Source organism: Camelus ferus, chromosome 3, assembly GCF_009834535.1.
Source record: "Camelus ferus isolate YT-003-E chromosome 3, BCGSAC_Cfer_1.0, whole genome shotgun sequence".
NCBI classification, from domain to species: domain Eukaryota; kingdom Metazoa; phylum Chordata; class Mammalia; order Artiodactyla; family Camelidae; genus Camelus; species Camelus ferus.
In genome coordinates, this window is record NC_045698.1 from 67610502 (window position 1) to 67626588 (window position 16087).

The 16087-nt window shown below is 35.8% G+C and overlaps 1 long non-coding RNA gene and 1 other non-coding gene across 2 annotated transcripts in view; one reads left to right on the forward strand and one right to left on the reverse strand.

The window, feature by feature from the left end:
- Positions 1–16087, reverse strand: part of LOC116662627 — a 57882-nt gene that overhangs the window by 24320 nt on the left and 17475 nt on the right. The window contains exons 2-4 of the long non-coding RNA XR_004318599.1: positions 14612–14831; positions 8417–8694; positions 2513–2665 (exon numbers count right to left, since the gene is read on the reverse strand). This is a non-coding gene — a long non-coding RNA (uncharacterized LOC116662627). The remainder of the gene's footprint in view (positions 1–2512; positions 2666–8416; positions 8695–14611; positions 14832–16087) is intronic.
- LOC116662862 lies at positions 2505–2668 on the forward strand. Its single transcript, XR_004318952.1, has one exon. It is a non-coding gene; the product is annotated as a U1 spliceosomal RNA (small nuclear RNA).

Consider the following 16087-nt stretch of genomic DNA (forward strand, 5'->3'; position numbering starts at 1 on the left):
TCCCCTGCTCATTTTTGATGTACAGCTAAATCAAACCAAACTTTTCCTTGAAAATGTCCTCTTATGTAATACTGGTGAGTTTGATAGATATCATCAATGCATTTTATCCAACTAGTCAAAGTCCCCTTTATTTTGGCAAACATTTCTGGTTGGAGTAAGAGGAGTCGTATTTGACTCAGTTTCCTTAGGTACTAGGCACAAAATGAGAAGACAGTTTTTTAAATCAGTGATTCTGGAGTATGTCTCCCTTACTTTCATCAGTGTCTGATCTACCTCTGCATGGGTCTCTTTGAATTAGGGGGGAAAAAATGAGTCCTTCCCCACAAATTACTAGAAGTTAATTTTAGAACTTTTAGAACTCACTTCTCCAGTTACACCTCCACTCCTACACCCTCCAATTCTTGTATTGTTTTCCTTCTTGTTAAGAGACAGACTTAATAAGTGAATAATGAAAGTAGTTCCCTCTAAAGAATAGTTAGTTTATATCAATATGCTTATTCACTTTGTTGCTAGACAACCAGCCAAGCTCTATGCTTCTGGTAAGCACGTCACAAATTTACTGTCACCGTTGGGTCTGAAATGTAACAAAATTGATTCCTTTATTTTTAACACCAAGGTTATCCATGTGAAGGCATACATAAAGATTAAATGACAGCAGGGGTAAGGCCGTTGTCTTTTGTATCTTGGTCTATTGCTCTGCTGGCTTTTTTTTTTTTTTTTTTTTTGAGAAAATCTTATTACTTTGCAACATTAATTGATTCTTTTGAAGTTGATGCCTTATAAATAAGGGTCCTGGATGAATTTTATTTCTAATGTTACTGCAGTTTGAGCAGCAATATGCAGCCACTTTGTTCTTTGGAGAAAGAATAACATGGCAAAGTGAAATTATGGGCAGGGTGTATTGGGAAGAGCTGGAAACCAGGAAACCAGAAATCAATCCTACTGGTTAGAGAACCTTGGGTAAATCATTTAACCTCCCTGGGTTTCAGATTTGTTACTTATCAGAGAAGAAATTTGTGTTAGATGACCTCTGGACTCTTCAAAGTGGAAATTAAGTTCTTTTATTATTACTCGTTTACAAGTCTCTTCAATCAATACTTTCCTTAAGAATGGAAACAAAAAAATAATGGCATTTAGTTTTAAGTGATTGTTTTGTTTTCCCTACTTACTCCTTTATTGTGGCATAAATAAGCACTTTAATTCTCAACAGGTGAATAGCAGGGGAAACAGAGAAGTATGAAATTGAATAATTCTTAAATTGGAAAATATGAACTTATTATAAGAAAATTGTTCTGTTTCTGGCCTCAGCTGATTTCATTCTAAAATAAACAGTGCAAAATTCATGTATAATACCTCTCTGTGTTTATAGCTGGAAGAGCATCTCTAAGATTTTGAAAAAATATTCACACAGAGAAATACATTTATTTTGTCTTCCTGCATTGTCTCCCTCTTCCAAATGGATCACATGCGTGACATCTGAAGGGTATTCATTCAAGCTACATTTTGGTGGTGTATGCTGGTTTTTGTTTATACCTTTTGACATTGTTTCGGGAGAAGAATAGATTATTTTTGTACTTATTTGCAAATCACTTACTGTAGTGGAAAAGGATAAAAATATAGCAGAAAGATGTATTTACATTTATTTACCGTATTGAGATTTATTGTATCCTACTTTCAAAGTAATTAAAACTTCCTATGTATGACTTAAAAAGACCCACCACCAGTAATGTAGATAAATAATAAATGTGACAGAAATAAAAGAGGAATAAAGAAATCACAAATACATGCATTTTATCCCAGTGTAACATAGCAGTAATTTTGGAAGAGTAACTGTACCAGATGAACTTTGGGTGAGAGGAGTTGTCCACACAGGTCTGGGTGTTCTGGTCTCTGTCCCTTCCCAGGGCCATCTCACTGGCCTCTCCACCTGCCCCTTCCATTTGTGCAGCCCAGAGACATTCTAAGTCTCTTGAATATACATGATCCTTCCTACTTCAAACTTTCTCCCCACGCTTTATACTCTTCTTGTAATCATCTTCTGTTCACTGTTGGCACTAACAATTCCTTCTATGCTGTTAAAAGTTTTACAAGGAAATGTTTGTGCCCTCTTCTCTCCTATCCTCTCCTAAGTCTAAAGAAATTTCCCTCTACACAATCTCATATTCTCCTGGATCCATTTCTTTCAATTATGAAATGTGAGTAGTTAAGTAATCAATCATTTAGTATCTACTTTATCTGCTTGGCTGTAAGCTCTGAAAGGGCAGAGGCTTCCTCTTAGTTCTCTCTCAATTTCCAGTACCTAATACAGCAGCAGCATCTTATATCTAATAGATATTCAATAAATATTTACTGAATGAATGAAATCTTAACTCCCTACCATATTGAAAAAGTAATCATGAGCCCATGTATTTGAATTTATGAGGTGATTCTCATTTCAAGGGAAAAACAAAGCAGAACTGTATCTTAAAGTTCCAATATATAAGATCAATTTAAATTCAAGTCCCATACTTACCTGGCAGGGGAGATACCATGATCACAAAGGTGGTTTTCCCAGGGCAAGGCTTATCCATTGCACTCCGCATGTGCTGACTCCTGCAGTTTTCCCAAATGTGGGAAATTCGGCTGCACAATTCGTGGTAGTGGGGGACTGCGTCCATGCTTTCCCCTTAAAAAAAAAAAAAAAAGAGTAAGTAAATAAATAAATTCATGTCCCTTACAGGGCCTTAACAATTCATTTCTAATTTAAAGGTGTATTTAAGTATTCTCTTTAAAAAATATTAAATTAGAAATTGTACAGTTCTTTGAATTCAACTTTTCACTTTCTGAATATCAGGCTAATATTTGTCATACAAAATTTATTCAAATTATCTGCTTAAAATTTTCCTTGAGTTAAAGTATTTGTATTTAATTTTAATTATTAAAATTGGTGACACTTTTAGCTGAGTAAAGATGATCATGTCTCCAATTTTACATATTCTAATTTTATCATACCTTTATTTGTTATAATTTATCAACTCTGACATATGCCTTGAGCTCTAAATTAAAATATCACTAGGAAAGATTTTTTTAAAAGGCTTTTTAACCTCAAACAAGATGAATTAACACTTACTCTGAGCCCTATCTTATTTTCTAACTATTTATAAAGGACTTTTCAAATTCATTAGTTACAATGCTATAGACAGAAGAGTTAAAATGAAAAGTACAAAAGAGAACATAATTGGCACTAGAATTAAACGTAGTTCTATAATATCCACACCCATGAGACTGGATACAGAAGGAGTGTAGAGTATCTCAGATAAAGATAAGTATTTCATGGCAGGGAAAATACAGCTCAGTGGTAGAGTGTGTGCCTAGCATGCATGTCTGGATTCAATCCCCCGTACTTCCATTAGATAAACAAACAAACAAACAAACAAACCTAATTACCTCCCGCAATTAAAAACATTTTTTAAAAAAGATAAGTATTTCACTACCTGCTCAGGTATCTCCTTAGATTTGGGGGCATTCAATATTAGAGAGTTTACCTTGATAGAAAATACTTCATGTTATAACTTCCACACATAACTGTCTTTCATTTTGAATACACACAAAACATAACATGTTTAGTCTTTATTGAAAAGTTGGAAAACATATCTTCACTGTTTGACCAGGATCACCATTGGTAGCTCAGGAATCTCCTCTGAAGTTGATCTCAGTGCTCTAAAGGGAGTTAATTTAGACAAAGAAGCTTGATCTCATGGGTAAAGCTTAGATTTTCTCTTCCTGTTCTCTTCACTGTCTTTGTCTTCAGTTTGCTCTTGTCTTGGTTTGCCATGTAGGCTGCCATGTATAAAGATTATTCTCTTTGATAGAGAAAATTGAAGCAAAATGGAAAGACAAGTGATACCTCAGTGTTGTTTATTACTGTGGTGGTAGTGACGTAGTGGCTGTGCTCTGGGAGGAAGGAATATGTGAAAAAGTCCAGGCTGGCAGGCAGCATCCTTCTCAGGAAATAGTAGGTCTGTGTTACCCTCCCTCTCCTGTGTTAAATGTCCCTTTCTGTTGCCCTTATTATTAACCACCAGTCTAAGTTTACTAAAAATCATCCTTGATACTAGTGATGTACTTAAAAAAAATCAGGCCACCTTTAAAATTTCTTCTCGATTATGCATCTTATTGAAAACTGACAGGAACAATTTGAACAAGCACAGCTATCAGATTCTCTTTGTGGGAAAAATAACTGAATTCCAATAATTGGAGGTAGAAGAGGCTATTGTTGTCATGCTTACAACCCAGATGAAACTGACACACATTCTGCTGTTCACTAGCACGTAGACACAGTGATGTGACCTTTGTGAGCTGGGTGACTTCTGATGCTCTTTGCTTTCAGTGCTCATATAACATCTGGCTTGTAGACTCCAGATTAATGGAACATCGTTTTAGCAGCAAGATTTGACTGTACAAACTCAGATAACAAATAATCTTCTGGATCAGCATAAAGACACAGGTACAGTTAAAAATCAAGGATAAAGTAAATGAATGGTGGGAACTATGTTTCTTACCATTGGAGTGGGAGGTTCTGGTTAATGAGGCAAAAGGATAGAATGACCCGTGTGGTACTGGATTAGCCTTGAAGACATCAACATGAACTAGTGTTTAACTTCATACCGATACTGACACATAAATAACTCTAGACATGTCTGTTTACACAGGTTAGGATGTACATAGGTTATTATTAGCCCTGTGTGCTGAGGGGGACCTGGAACCAATGATATTCCTGGAGCAGGGAGCACTCAGTGATCACGTCTTAGTTTCTGGTGACATTCTCTAATAAAAGAACCAATGCTTCTCAGAGAAATGACTGGTTTTAGGACTGAGGAAGAAAATATATAAATCAGCCTGGAGCAGCTTTTAGAGCTAGAAAGTATCCCAAAACCAAACAGTGGGGTATGTCACAGAGATGCAGGAGCCAACTCAAAGAACTTCCAATGGTCAAAGTTGGAACAGTTTGGGAAACAAAATGAATAACATAAAAATGGATTATAATTCAAAATTATATACTAAATACTCATGAGTCCTTAGTGACATAACTAACTAATTGTATAAAACCCAAAAGTGATGAGTAAGACACAAATTTCCCCTATAGAATAATTCCAAATAATTTATTTAGATAGACTCCCCTTCCAAAGGTGGTGGAGCATAACCCTCAACTCTTTAAGTGTGGATACACTTAGTGACTTGTTTCTAAAGTGTACACTATAAAAAGGGGAAAGTAACTTTATAGTGGAGAAATCTAGAAAATACTTTAGGCAGGTAACCAAGGTTAACGTCATTAGTGATAAATTGTGTTGATAGCATGTGTCTTTTACACGATGTGTTGAGAATGGCACTTTATCTCTGTGGTCTTCCACCCTAAAAGCCATTACCTCAACCTAACCATGAGAAAAATACCAGACAAAACACAATTGAGGGATCTAAAAGAATACTTGGCAATACTCTTCAAAGTTGTCAAGATCATCAAAAACAAACAAACAAAAAAAGTGAGAAACTGTCATAGCACAGAAGTGCTTAAGGAGACATATAATAATAAAACTGACTGTAATATGTAGTACCTTGGATGGGATCCTGGAACAGAAAAAGGTTGGCAGGCAAAAACAAATGAAGTCAGAATAAAGTGTATGTGTCTATTTATATCTGTATCTACGTCTGTATGTCCGTTAAACTTTTTAATGTCAGTATAAATATGTATGTATTTTACATTTACCAGATTTTAAAATATATCATCTATTCAAGAAAAGTCCTAACCATTTTTCCTAGTTAATCAACAAATCTTGAAAAACTAGTTTTAACCATGAAACTTCATATCTAATATACATCATGACAATTAATAAAAATTGTCATGATAATTAATAAAAAAATTAATCAAAGCACTTGTGTGTTAAAGTTATCTGTGGAGTAGTACACACCTTTGGAATAGGTATTTCCAATTATGTTTACTAACTGGTCCATGTTCAAAAAACAAAAAATTGGGTATGTCACAGCCATGCAGCAGCCAGCTGAAAGAACTTCCAGACAGACAGACAGACACAGGTACACATACACAACTCATATCCATTGTTCATGCTGAAGAATTTTACAGTAAATTATAGACATCAGAATATTCTTTCTTCTCTCATCTTTTGAACCTCTCTTTTATATATGACTTTTCCATAGAGTTGACTGTGCAGCCTCATCTATTTCTTTAGACACATTTCTCTTGTTCTATTAAGTGCAATTACTCATGGTTCCCAGTAAGGACCTTGTTTTGGAGACTTTCCTAGCTTTGTTTTTCTGTTCTTCCAAATGCTCACTTTGCCCATATTAGCCACTTTGCTGACATTTACTATAAGAAAATAAGTTGTCTTTTACTCAAGTTTCCTGTAATGAGTTCTTCCCCCACTGAAACTTGATTTACATTCATGTTATATCCAGAGAAGCAGCTTTCTTTTTCTTAATTTTAAAAAATTGAGATATAATTGACATAGAACATCGTGTAAGCTTGAGGTTTACCGAGTGTTGATTTCCTACATTTATATATTGCAGTATGAGTACCAGTGTAGTGATAGCTAACACCTCTATCACGTTACATAATTATCTTTTGTTGTGTGGTGAGAACATGTAAGATCTTCTTTGTTATTTTCTCTATTTTCTGTCAGGTATAATTTTCAGCCTGACAACTTTTTCAGATGTTTGATTTTTATCCAAGTGAGATATTCTTCCTTGTTTTCTTTCATCAGCACTTTTGAGAGATTTATATATATACTAAGCATAAATAAGATACATTCCTTGCCACATTCCTTTCCACCAAGCTTAATGTGTTAGAGGAGACAGACAGTAAACATGTAGTAATTATACTGTGTGACAAACTTTAGGACAAAGATGTGCATGGATGTTGATGAAAACTCATTGAAGGAGTTTTAAACCAGCCTTCCTGGGGTGATCTGTTAGAAGGCTTCTTAGAGGTGTCACTTGAAATGAGTCCTAAAGAATAAAGAGGCATGGATGGGGATGTAGGAAAAAGAGAAGGCAGCGTGAGCTGAACTTCAGTGGGGAAAGAAAAAATCATGTTCTCGGGGTGCAGTTAGTTCAGGAAATGAAGGTCGGTTGTAACTGAGGTGTAGCAAGAGCTGACACGGCACAGGTGAGCAGAAGGCATATTGTAACAGGTTTTCTGTGTTGCACCAAAGAGTTTCCATTGTCAGGGACTTGACACAATCAGATTTGTGTATTATAAAGATCATATTAGGAATATTAAACAGACAAGATTGAAAAGGGCGTAATCAGAATCCGACAGAGCACAGCTGCTACAGCTAAGGTTTAGTTGAAAAATGATAAGGTAATGAATTACAACAATGGAAATTCAAGTGGAGAGAAGATAGATAAATCTCCAGTGCCAATCATAGTATCCATCAAAGTCAGCACTTAAGTTTTTTTTCTTTTTTTTTAAATAAATGAATCAGTGAATAAAATGAAGAAATTTAGACTAGAGATTTGGGTGTGCCCAGCTTGGACAGTAGAATGGCTGTCTCTAACAGTGAGAGCTGCAGTGAAGAAAACTGACTCAAGCACAGGTAGAGCTAGTAAAGCCAGATGGCAGGGGACTAGGAGCAGGTTTCAAGTAAATAAGAACTTCTCCTTCTCCTCCTCCTCCTTCTTCTTTTTGTGCTAATATTGCCAGAAATAATTTTTAAGACATAAATCTTATATTTCTGATATCTGATGGGTCAATTTATAGTATGCTGCCACAAAAATATAAATTTGATGTTCTCTGTTGTCTCCACTAAAATGCTTACATCGTCTGATGTCTGGATTTCCATATAAAGGTTATATCACAGCTTAGCATATGGTACTTCTCTGCTTTCTGCCTGGCTCCCCTCTACCTCTTTTTCACTCTCCCTTAAACCCATGTGTTCTACTGGTCTGTTACCAGTAGAAGTTGCAGGACTTTAATCTTTGCCCACAACCTATAACCTGTGGACTATGGTGGAAGAACCAAGTCACGTGTTCAAGTCTGTTCTAATTTGCCAAGTCAGTTTAAGCATTTTGCAATATCAAAGATAAGAGCCACAGAGCCTGAGAACATACATGCCCACTAAGTACTACTCTGCTCCCGTGTTCCCAAGCATTCCCCAGAGAAAGGCACATTCACACAGGGAAAACCTAAAAGAATTCTAGTCCTACTTTGGCTGGTGGGAGGATCCAGGGTGGGTTTGTCATCAACTCATTTATTATGCCTCTATGAATGCAGCAGAGAATTCCTTTAGAATAGGGATTCAGAAGGAACGTTATGGAGAGAAATTCTTAGATTTATCTTGGTCTTCATGTACTTCACATTTCTACAAAATGCTTTCAGGCTGTCTGGCTTTATATCTGTCCTACTGTTATATTTGTGCCTTACTGATTCGGTTTCCTCCAAGGTTTTGTTTTCTGGCTTAGAGCTGGTCTTCTCCATCCTCTTTAGTTATGATCTGAACAGCCAGTCCCTCTTCTGATATCTTGGCTTGATCTTATTCCTCTGTGGATTAGCTCTTAAGTCTTTGGCTGGCTTGCATTTCTGCCGTTACTGCCTGGGGGACGATGTAGGACAAGAGCATCATGGGAGTGATGAAGGGAAGAGGTCTTTAACTTACAAGGATGATCTTTTCAAAAGTATTCCATTCAGATGCCAATCACTGTCTGAGGGAAAATAAAAGCTGATGAGATAAAAAAACAAAAAACACCTGTTTTTATACTCAGAAGATCAATCATCTTTGACTTGAGTGACCCCAAATTGAATAATCTATTTGGAATTGATAGCAGCTGATCCATAGATTAATTTGAAAAAAATTTCAAGCATATATTTATTGTCTCAACATAATCTTACCTGTATAGCTTGCATTGTTAAAATCTTCATTTATAGATAAGGAAATGAGTCATAAGATAATACACAACTTGATTAAGGTTATTCAGTATTTATATGGGTCAGTCTCCCTGCTGCCCTCAAGTTAGGAATCTCTTGATGTGAGTTCAAATTTCAAATTCACAGACCATATTTCATCATGATACTTCAGATTGCATATATGATCAGACATAATGTTTACTGTCAAACTATTTTAAGATTTAATAAATAATTTTCTTCATTTCAGACTGATGTATATTTTGTACAAGTGAGTTATCCTTAGAAAGTAACATTAAATTTAGTTTAAAATCCTAAAATTGTGAATGAATTGTGAAATTACGGTGAGTGTTTCAAAGCAACAAAGGCATAACTACTAAAAATAGGGTGGGATTTGATTACCTAGATCAGTTTTGGGATTGTCATCTGCTATTTCTTCATTTAAAATTAGGAATAATAAAAGTATCTTTTTTATTGGGTTGTTGTAAATATCACATGAGTTGCAAATACCAAGCCACTAACTTAGAAAATGACATCTAGATGTATTTGTTAAATAACTAGAAAATGCTCTGCCAGCAAAATGTTATAACTTAATGATTAGAGATGGTCTGTAAGGAACAGTGGTAATTTCCTTCAACTTGAAATAATGCTTATGTTTCTAAGACTGGTAGGCAAGAAAACAAGGCATTCTGATGAAATTAGAACTTCAGTGTTACTTTCTTTTGCAATATATCAATTTTCTGCCTTAGATTAATACAAGTATTTGCAATATTTTTCATTATCTGTTTAAAAATGTATGTTGTTGAATTGCTCAAAAGACAAACAAAAATGTTAATGATATGGTCAGCAAAATCAACAAGACTCCTCCGTATTGCATATTGATAAAGTTAGATTTATAGCAATTATCACCAGTGTTCAGTTTCCTATGTAGTGTCTTATCAACAAATAGTAAGACTCCTGAAGGTCAAAAAGTGAAATAAAAATATTTTGTGCATCTGCCAGTTCATTCTTTTTTGAATGGCAAAGTGATTGGCAATTGCTTCATTGAAAATTTAATTTCCCTTTCATATCCTTCATCCTCTGTGCTTATATAAATGACTGTATTTGAAACTGTGCTTCCCCACAGATAAAAGCTCTTTGGGTTCAGTCATTGGTTGAACTTTTAAAATAAATATTGATAAAAGAATCTCTGTGCTACATTTTCCCCATTTACTTATTTCTGTTACAGCCAAATTCTTTATGCTATTTTAAACTTAACCTTCTCTTGCAAATCCTTTAACATTGCTGCTCTTTGAGATTTGTTTTCCCAACTTCATTGCTGATTTTCCTTTCCTTATCATGGCCAAAGAACTGTATAGAAAATAAGTAGGAAATAAGGTGGCTTTATTTTGTAATAGTGAAGCAATTTTTATAATCTTTAAATATCTATTAATTGAGTTTTCTTGGCCCAAATGTATTCTGTGTGCTGCACAGTAATTGAGACAGACACATTTCTGCTTTTCAGGAATTACTCTGTCAGAAAAAAATAAAACATGCTCGAATACATATATATCACATTTCTGTTTTGTGTTAAAATGGCAGAGAAAAATGACATTTTCATAATTTATTATTTTTTGGTTGAATTAGCAATAATATGCACATATTCCATTTAAAATATTCTCCCTATTGTTAAAATGTGAAAAGATTTTGTCCAAAGCCTTTTGTTTTTTCATTATGATTACCCCAAATTCACTCAGATGATCTTTTTTTTTTTCTTTTCATTTGAATGTTACCATAAAATGTGGTTTATCAAAACAGAAAAGGGTTGGTCTGTACATGCTTCCATAATTGGTGCCCTTATCCAGTTTGTCCCCTCTCTCAGACACAGAGCTTCATGGCCATTTTAACTTCAGTTGATAAATCTAGTTGTGGTCAAATCAGACAAAGGCAGTGAGTGGTTGAACCCCCTCAAAAAAATGACCGTGGAAAACAGTATGGAGATTACTCAAAAACTAAAAATAGACTTAGCATATGATCCAGCAATCCCACTCCTATGCGTATGTCCAGAGGGAACTCTAATTCAAAAAGATACATGCACCCCGGTGTTCATAGCAGCACTGTTTACAATAGCCAAGACATGGAAACAACCTAAATGTCCATGAACAGATGACTGGATAACAAAGTTACTGTATATTTATACAGTGAAATACTACTCAGCCATAAAAAATGATAAAATAATGTCATTTGCAGCAACATGGATGGACCTGGAGATTGTCACTCTAAGTGAAGTAAGCCAGAAAGAGAAAGAAAAATACCATATGATATCACCCATATGTGGAATCTTAAAAAAAAAAAAAAAAAGACATGAATGAACTTATTTATGAAACAGAAGTCGACTCACAGGCATAAAAAACAAACTTATGGTTACCATGGGGGAAAAGGAGTGGGGAGGGATAAATTGGGAGTTTGAGATTTGCAGATACTAACTACTTACATATAAAATAGATAAACAATAAATTTCTTCTGTATAGCACAGGGAACTATATATTCAATATCTTGTAGTAACCTACATTTAAAAAGAATATGAAAAGGAACATATGTGTGTATGTATATATATATATATATATATGACTGAAACATTGTGCTGTACATAAGAAGTTGACACAAGATTGTAAACTGACTATACTTCAATAAAAAAATAAAAAGACATCTGAACACATACTATAGAACCATCTGCTGTCTGTTTACTAAATAGAAAAATATTTATATAAACAGACACATAGAGATCAATCTATACTGTATATATGAATATTTGTATGGTACATTTCTGGCCTTTCTTTTGACTAGAGAACTTCATAAAAGAAGTGTCTGTCCTCATTCTGTAGGGATAGCATAAAGACTCTCTTTGACATCTGGTTCTACAACATTTCTTTTTCATATCTTCATTTAATCCTGACAGGGCTCATTTTGAAATAAGAAATTTCCTATAACAAGGTTCACATGCTAATTGCATAGAGTTTTGAAACTGCAATTTGCCCAACTTCGAGCTTCAAAGTATAGAGCGACATTTTGTAAAGTCTGTTCAAGAGAGCATCAGGATCCCTCAGTTTGGGAGTTACAAGATATTTTATCTTACTTTCGGGTATCTGTAATTTATATTACCATGTTAAAGGCTATAAAATATTATACTCTAAAGAAACCAGCTTAATTTTGCTTGCGCCAGTGTTTTCCCATTTTTAGCCCATGAAATCTCTGTATTGGAAAACGCTGTAATCTCTTTTGCTCTGTTAATGGCTTTCTTATTAATACTCCCAAGATCTTGTAACACTACAGCCTAATGGGTTGAGGTTCTTCACTGCTGCCCACTTTACAAAACATGCCTGTAGTTAGCTGCCTAAGAATGAAATGTCACTCCTTTCTTTTTGGCAGTGGTGGAAGTTATAGTGATCACCTTGACTGTCAAATAGAATTAATTTCTAGCTAAGTAATACTTCAGTGACTCTGTGTAATCAGAAGAATTATTTTGGTTACTTGAGTCCATACTTTCAATTAATCTTACATTATGAAAATGACAACTAGGATTTTGCTACTTAGTTAATGTCATGCTAAGCTTTTCTATTTGAAATGACTGAATTGACTGAGTGGTTGACAAAATTATACATCTGTTTATATCCGTTACATATTTATGTCTGTAGACACACACACACCCACACACAAATTATAATCTGCCAAGGGTCAGACAAGATAGGCAAAGAAGACTTAACTTCCCGAGGTTGAGGTCTAACATGGATATAGTATCTCTGCTTGCCTCTGTGTTATCTTAGAGTCACAAAACTCCACACTGTTTCTTTAAGTAGAGAAGAAATGGATGCTCCCTTAGATACTGAAGAAAGGTTCTAGGATCAACATTTTAACATAGGGATTAGCTGAGGGAAACTCAGTCAGGGAAACCGATAGCAAAAAAAGGGGTCAGACCTCTCTTTTTGATGCCAGCAGCTTGGGTGAGACAGGTGTCCCTCAAGTGCTCTGCCCGCGTTCTTGTTCGGGACTAGGGCTTGTGGCGCAGGGGTGCAGAGCAGAGGGGAACTTCGACAGAGTTCGATTCCCGCCACTCTTCCTTTGGAGAGAGCCAGTTTTGCTTCCTGCTACCTACTTCCTTCTGGTTCCCACCTATTTCCTGACTAGCTGTTTATTCAATTCTGTCACTTGCCTCCTATCTTTCAGGTGATACATTTGCTTCTTATATTAGAATTATCTATGTAGCTTGATTGCTATACCTCTTGTGAAAAACCTAGGGTAGAGGGAAAGAGGAAGAAAATTCACATGTACAGACGGGAACCTCTCTCCTCTCACTAGTTTAATAGCATGTCCCCAGCTACCAAGGGAGGAAAACATCTGAAGTACAGTTTTGGAAATGAACAAAAACATTTTCCTTCCATAGGCTCTTTGAAGGACTGAAAGCCACGTATGCATCTATAATATGCATGCTCTCTATACCAGTTCCCTTAGAATTCTCTGACATTGCTAAGAACAAGGACATTTTGAAGTTTCATGTTTATAATGCTTGTTAGTTTCATTTTCACAACTATCTCTAATCAAATGAAGTGAAACTATTAAGAAAAGTATTGCATTTACTGTATGCTATACTTTTTGAAAAGGGACATTTTAAGTTTTTATCATCTCTAGGCTTAGCAGTATTCTGTGTGACCACTGTGTGTGGACAGCTCCGTTAGGTTGCACCAAATTTTCTTGCCTTGACTATTTTGTATGGGGAAATAAGCCTAAGGTATGGTATATAAGAGGGAAATTGTGATTTTGGAACTCATTCTGTCTCCTTTCCCTTCTCATCACTGCCTCTGGCATCCCCTCTCTTTTGCTTTCTTTGTTACTGTTGAGAAAGTCTTGGTTCTAAGCTGTGGTACTTAAGAAACTTAGATTCCTCTTGGAATCCTCCATCTCCTTGGTCTCTCCCTGTAGGCAGTTGCACAGTTGATAGAGATGCGAGTTTCCACTGGAGCTTGACTGATCTTCTCTTGTTCTAACTGGACCTTCATGACTTTTAAACTCTGCTCCTGTGATAATCACATGGCTGTCCCACTTCATTTCATGCAGCATTTCCGCTCTGCTACTTCCAGTCGTTGAGAATGACCTCTCCAGTCTGGCGTGCATGGTCTTTCATAATGTGGCTCACTCTGTGTTTCCAGGCTGATGACCCTCAGTAGTTCCCTTATGATTTTCCTGCCCTACGTTTAGAGTAGCCCACCTGTTGAAACACCATTTTTATTCCCACCTGCTGTCATTTTTGCTCATGCTGCTACCTCTGCCGGAGTTCGGAGCAACTAACGTGTGTTAAGTTTCTTACCATGTTCCCGGTTTTCCCTAAGCTTTTTACATGTTTTATCTCACATAATCCTCCTAACACCCGTGTGAAGTAGACACTATAATCACACTCACTGTGCAGTTACAGTAACTGAGACAAAATATAAAAGTAACATGTCCAGGGCTACACAGCTAAAGAGTGAACAAGCCACAGTCAGACCCCAGAGAGTCTCAACCAGCAACATCACCTAATTGACAAAATATATGTGAAGTAGATAAAGATATTTGAGAGGCCAAGTGCTTTAGTCCGTCATGGTTACCATTCAAGATGGGTAGTAAAGTGTCATCTCCATTTTAAGACGATAATCAAGAAAAGAATGAAGAAGGTTTCCCTCGTCTCTATATCAAAACACTACTCACCCTTTGAGTCCACATCAAATGAGATTCCTTCAAGGAAGACTTTTCTTGTCTTCTTTCTTTCTGGATGAAACCCACCTCCTTTTCAAACCGCTGTAATTTCTTTCTCATATGTCAATTCGAGTTTATAGGTGAGGATTCTTCTAGTGGCTCACATTCCTGTATTACGTTTCCACCAGGCCGTCAGCTTCTGAAGTTCATGTCTTCTTCATCCTTTTGTGTCCTGAAAACAATGGGTGCTCAAAAATATTTGTTGTCAGTTTCAGGCTTTTATGGACACAATTACAGTCATAGCTGAGCTTAAATTGCTTTTGATACCCCTGATGTCTAAAATTGAAGCAATGTTCTTTTGTATTTCAGACAATTGTACACTTGGGAAATACACTTTAATGTTTTTCACATTTTGGAAATAAATATTCTGCATGTTTTTCTTTGACTTTTATGATTGAAATATGGAGTTTCCCTATCAGTTTTCAAAAAGAGCTCCTGTTTTTAGGTATCCAGCTACAACTGGAATCTGTTGCTTCAGTTATGAGCTGCAGGAAGATGTTAAAACCAGTTTCCATATGATCATATAATCAGGGAGAGTGCATAATTATCTCTGTGCAGGGGGCTGAGAAAACCTATGTAAATTTAGAAGAGAGTGCAGAATGTGTATGGGAAAATTCTTCCAAAAGTGATCTGATTTGATGGTTTCACTGGTGCTTGTTTTTCAAGCTGTACTACAGAATGAAAAAGAGCAATGCAGGTGAATAGGTGTTAATCCACTAGGGGCTGGAGGCAGGAAAGCAGCCCCCGCAGCTATAACTCTGTTTGGACAATTAGCATGCCAAGGTGAGGAGCGGGTAGCTGGGTGAATGCCTCTTATTTTTTCCTCTATGTGTGATCATTTGGTACAGAAGGGGGTCACCGTAGAGTTTAGCTTTGAAGTTAATTTCCCCTCTTTTTCTGATAATGTGTGGTTTATCCAGCTGACCTGAACTTTTATGTGAAGATGCATAGAAGAGGCAAAAGAAAGTGTATTTTCTTTACAGTGTTGTAGTAAGAAAACAGTTAACAACAGTAAATGTTATATACATATTGTTTCTATTGTTTAACCCCCTCACAGTCCCAGATCTGCCAGAGGGTAAAAATGCCCTGGACCGTTTCATTCTTTGATGTTCTAGTATGTCAGAAAAAAGAAAGAAAAAGAAATTGCTAACACAGGCTTCAACAATAGTTTTATTAAAGTTGTATAATATTGGCTTTTGCAAAGCCCCTGTTTTATCCACCCTCATATTCTCCCTAGTATTTACTCCAGGTTTATAAACTTTGTAATGGCTAGAAAATTCAGTGTTTTAAAAAGTAAGGTTTTAAACAAAATACTTAATTTTCTTCTTATATTCCATAGGTTTGGGTTAAGTTATTAATAACATTAAAGTTTTATAGAAAGAAATGGAATTATGAGAAGTAAAGGGGAGGTAAATAGAATTCAAAGAG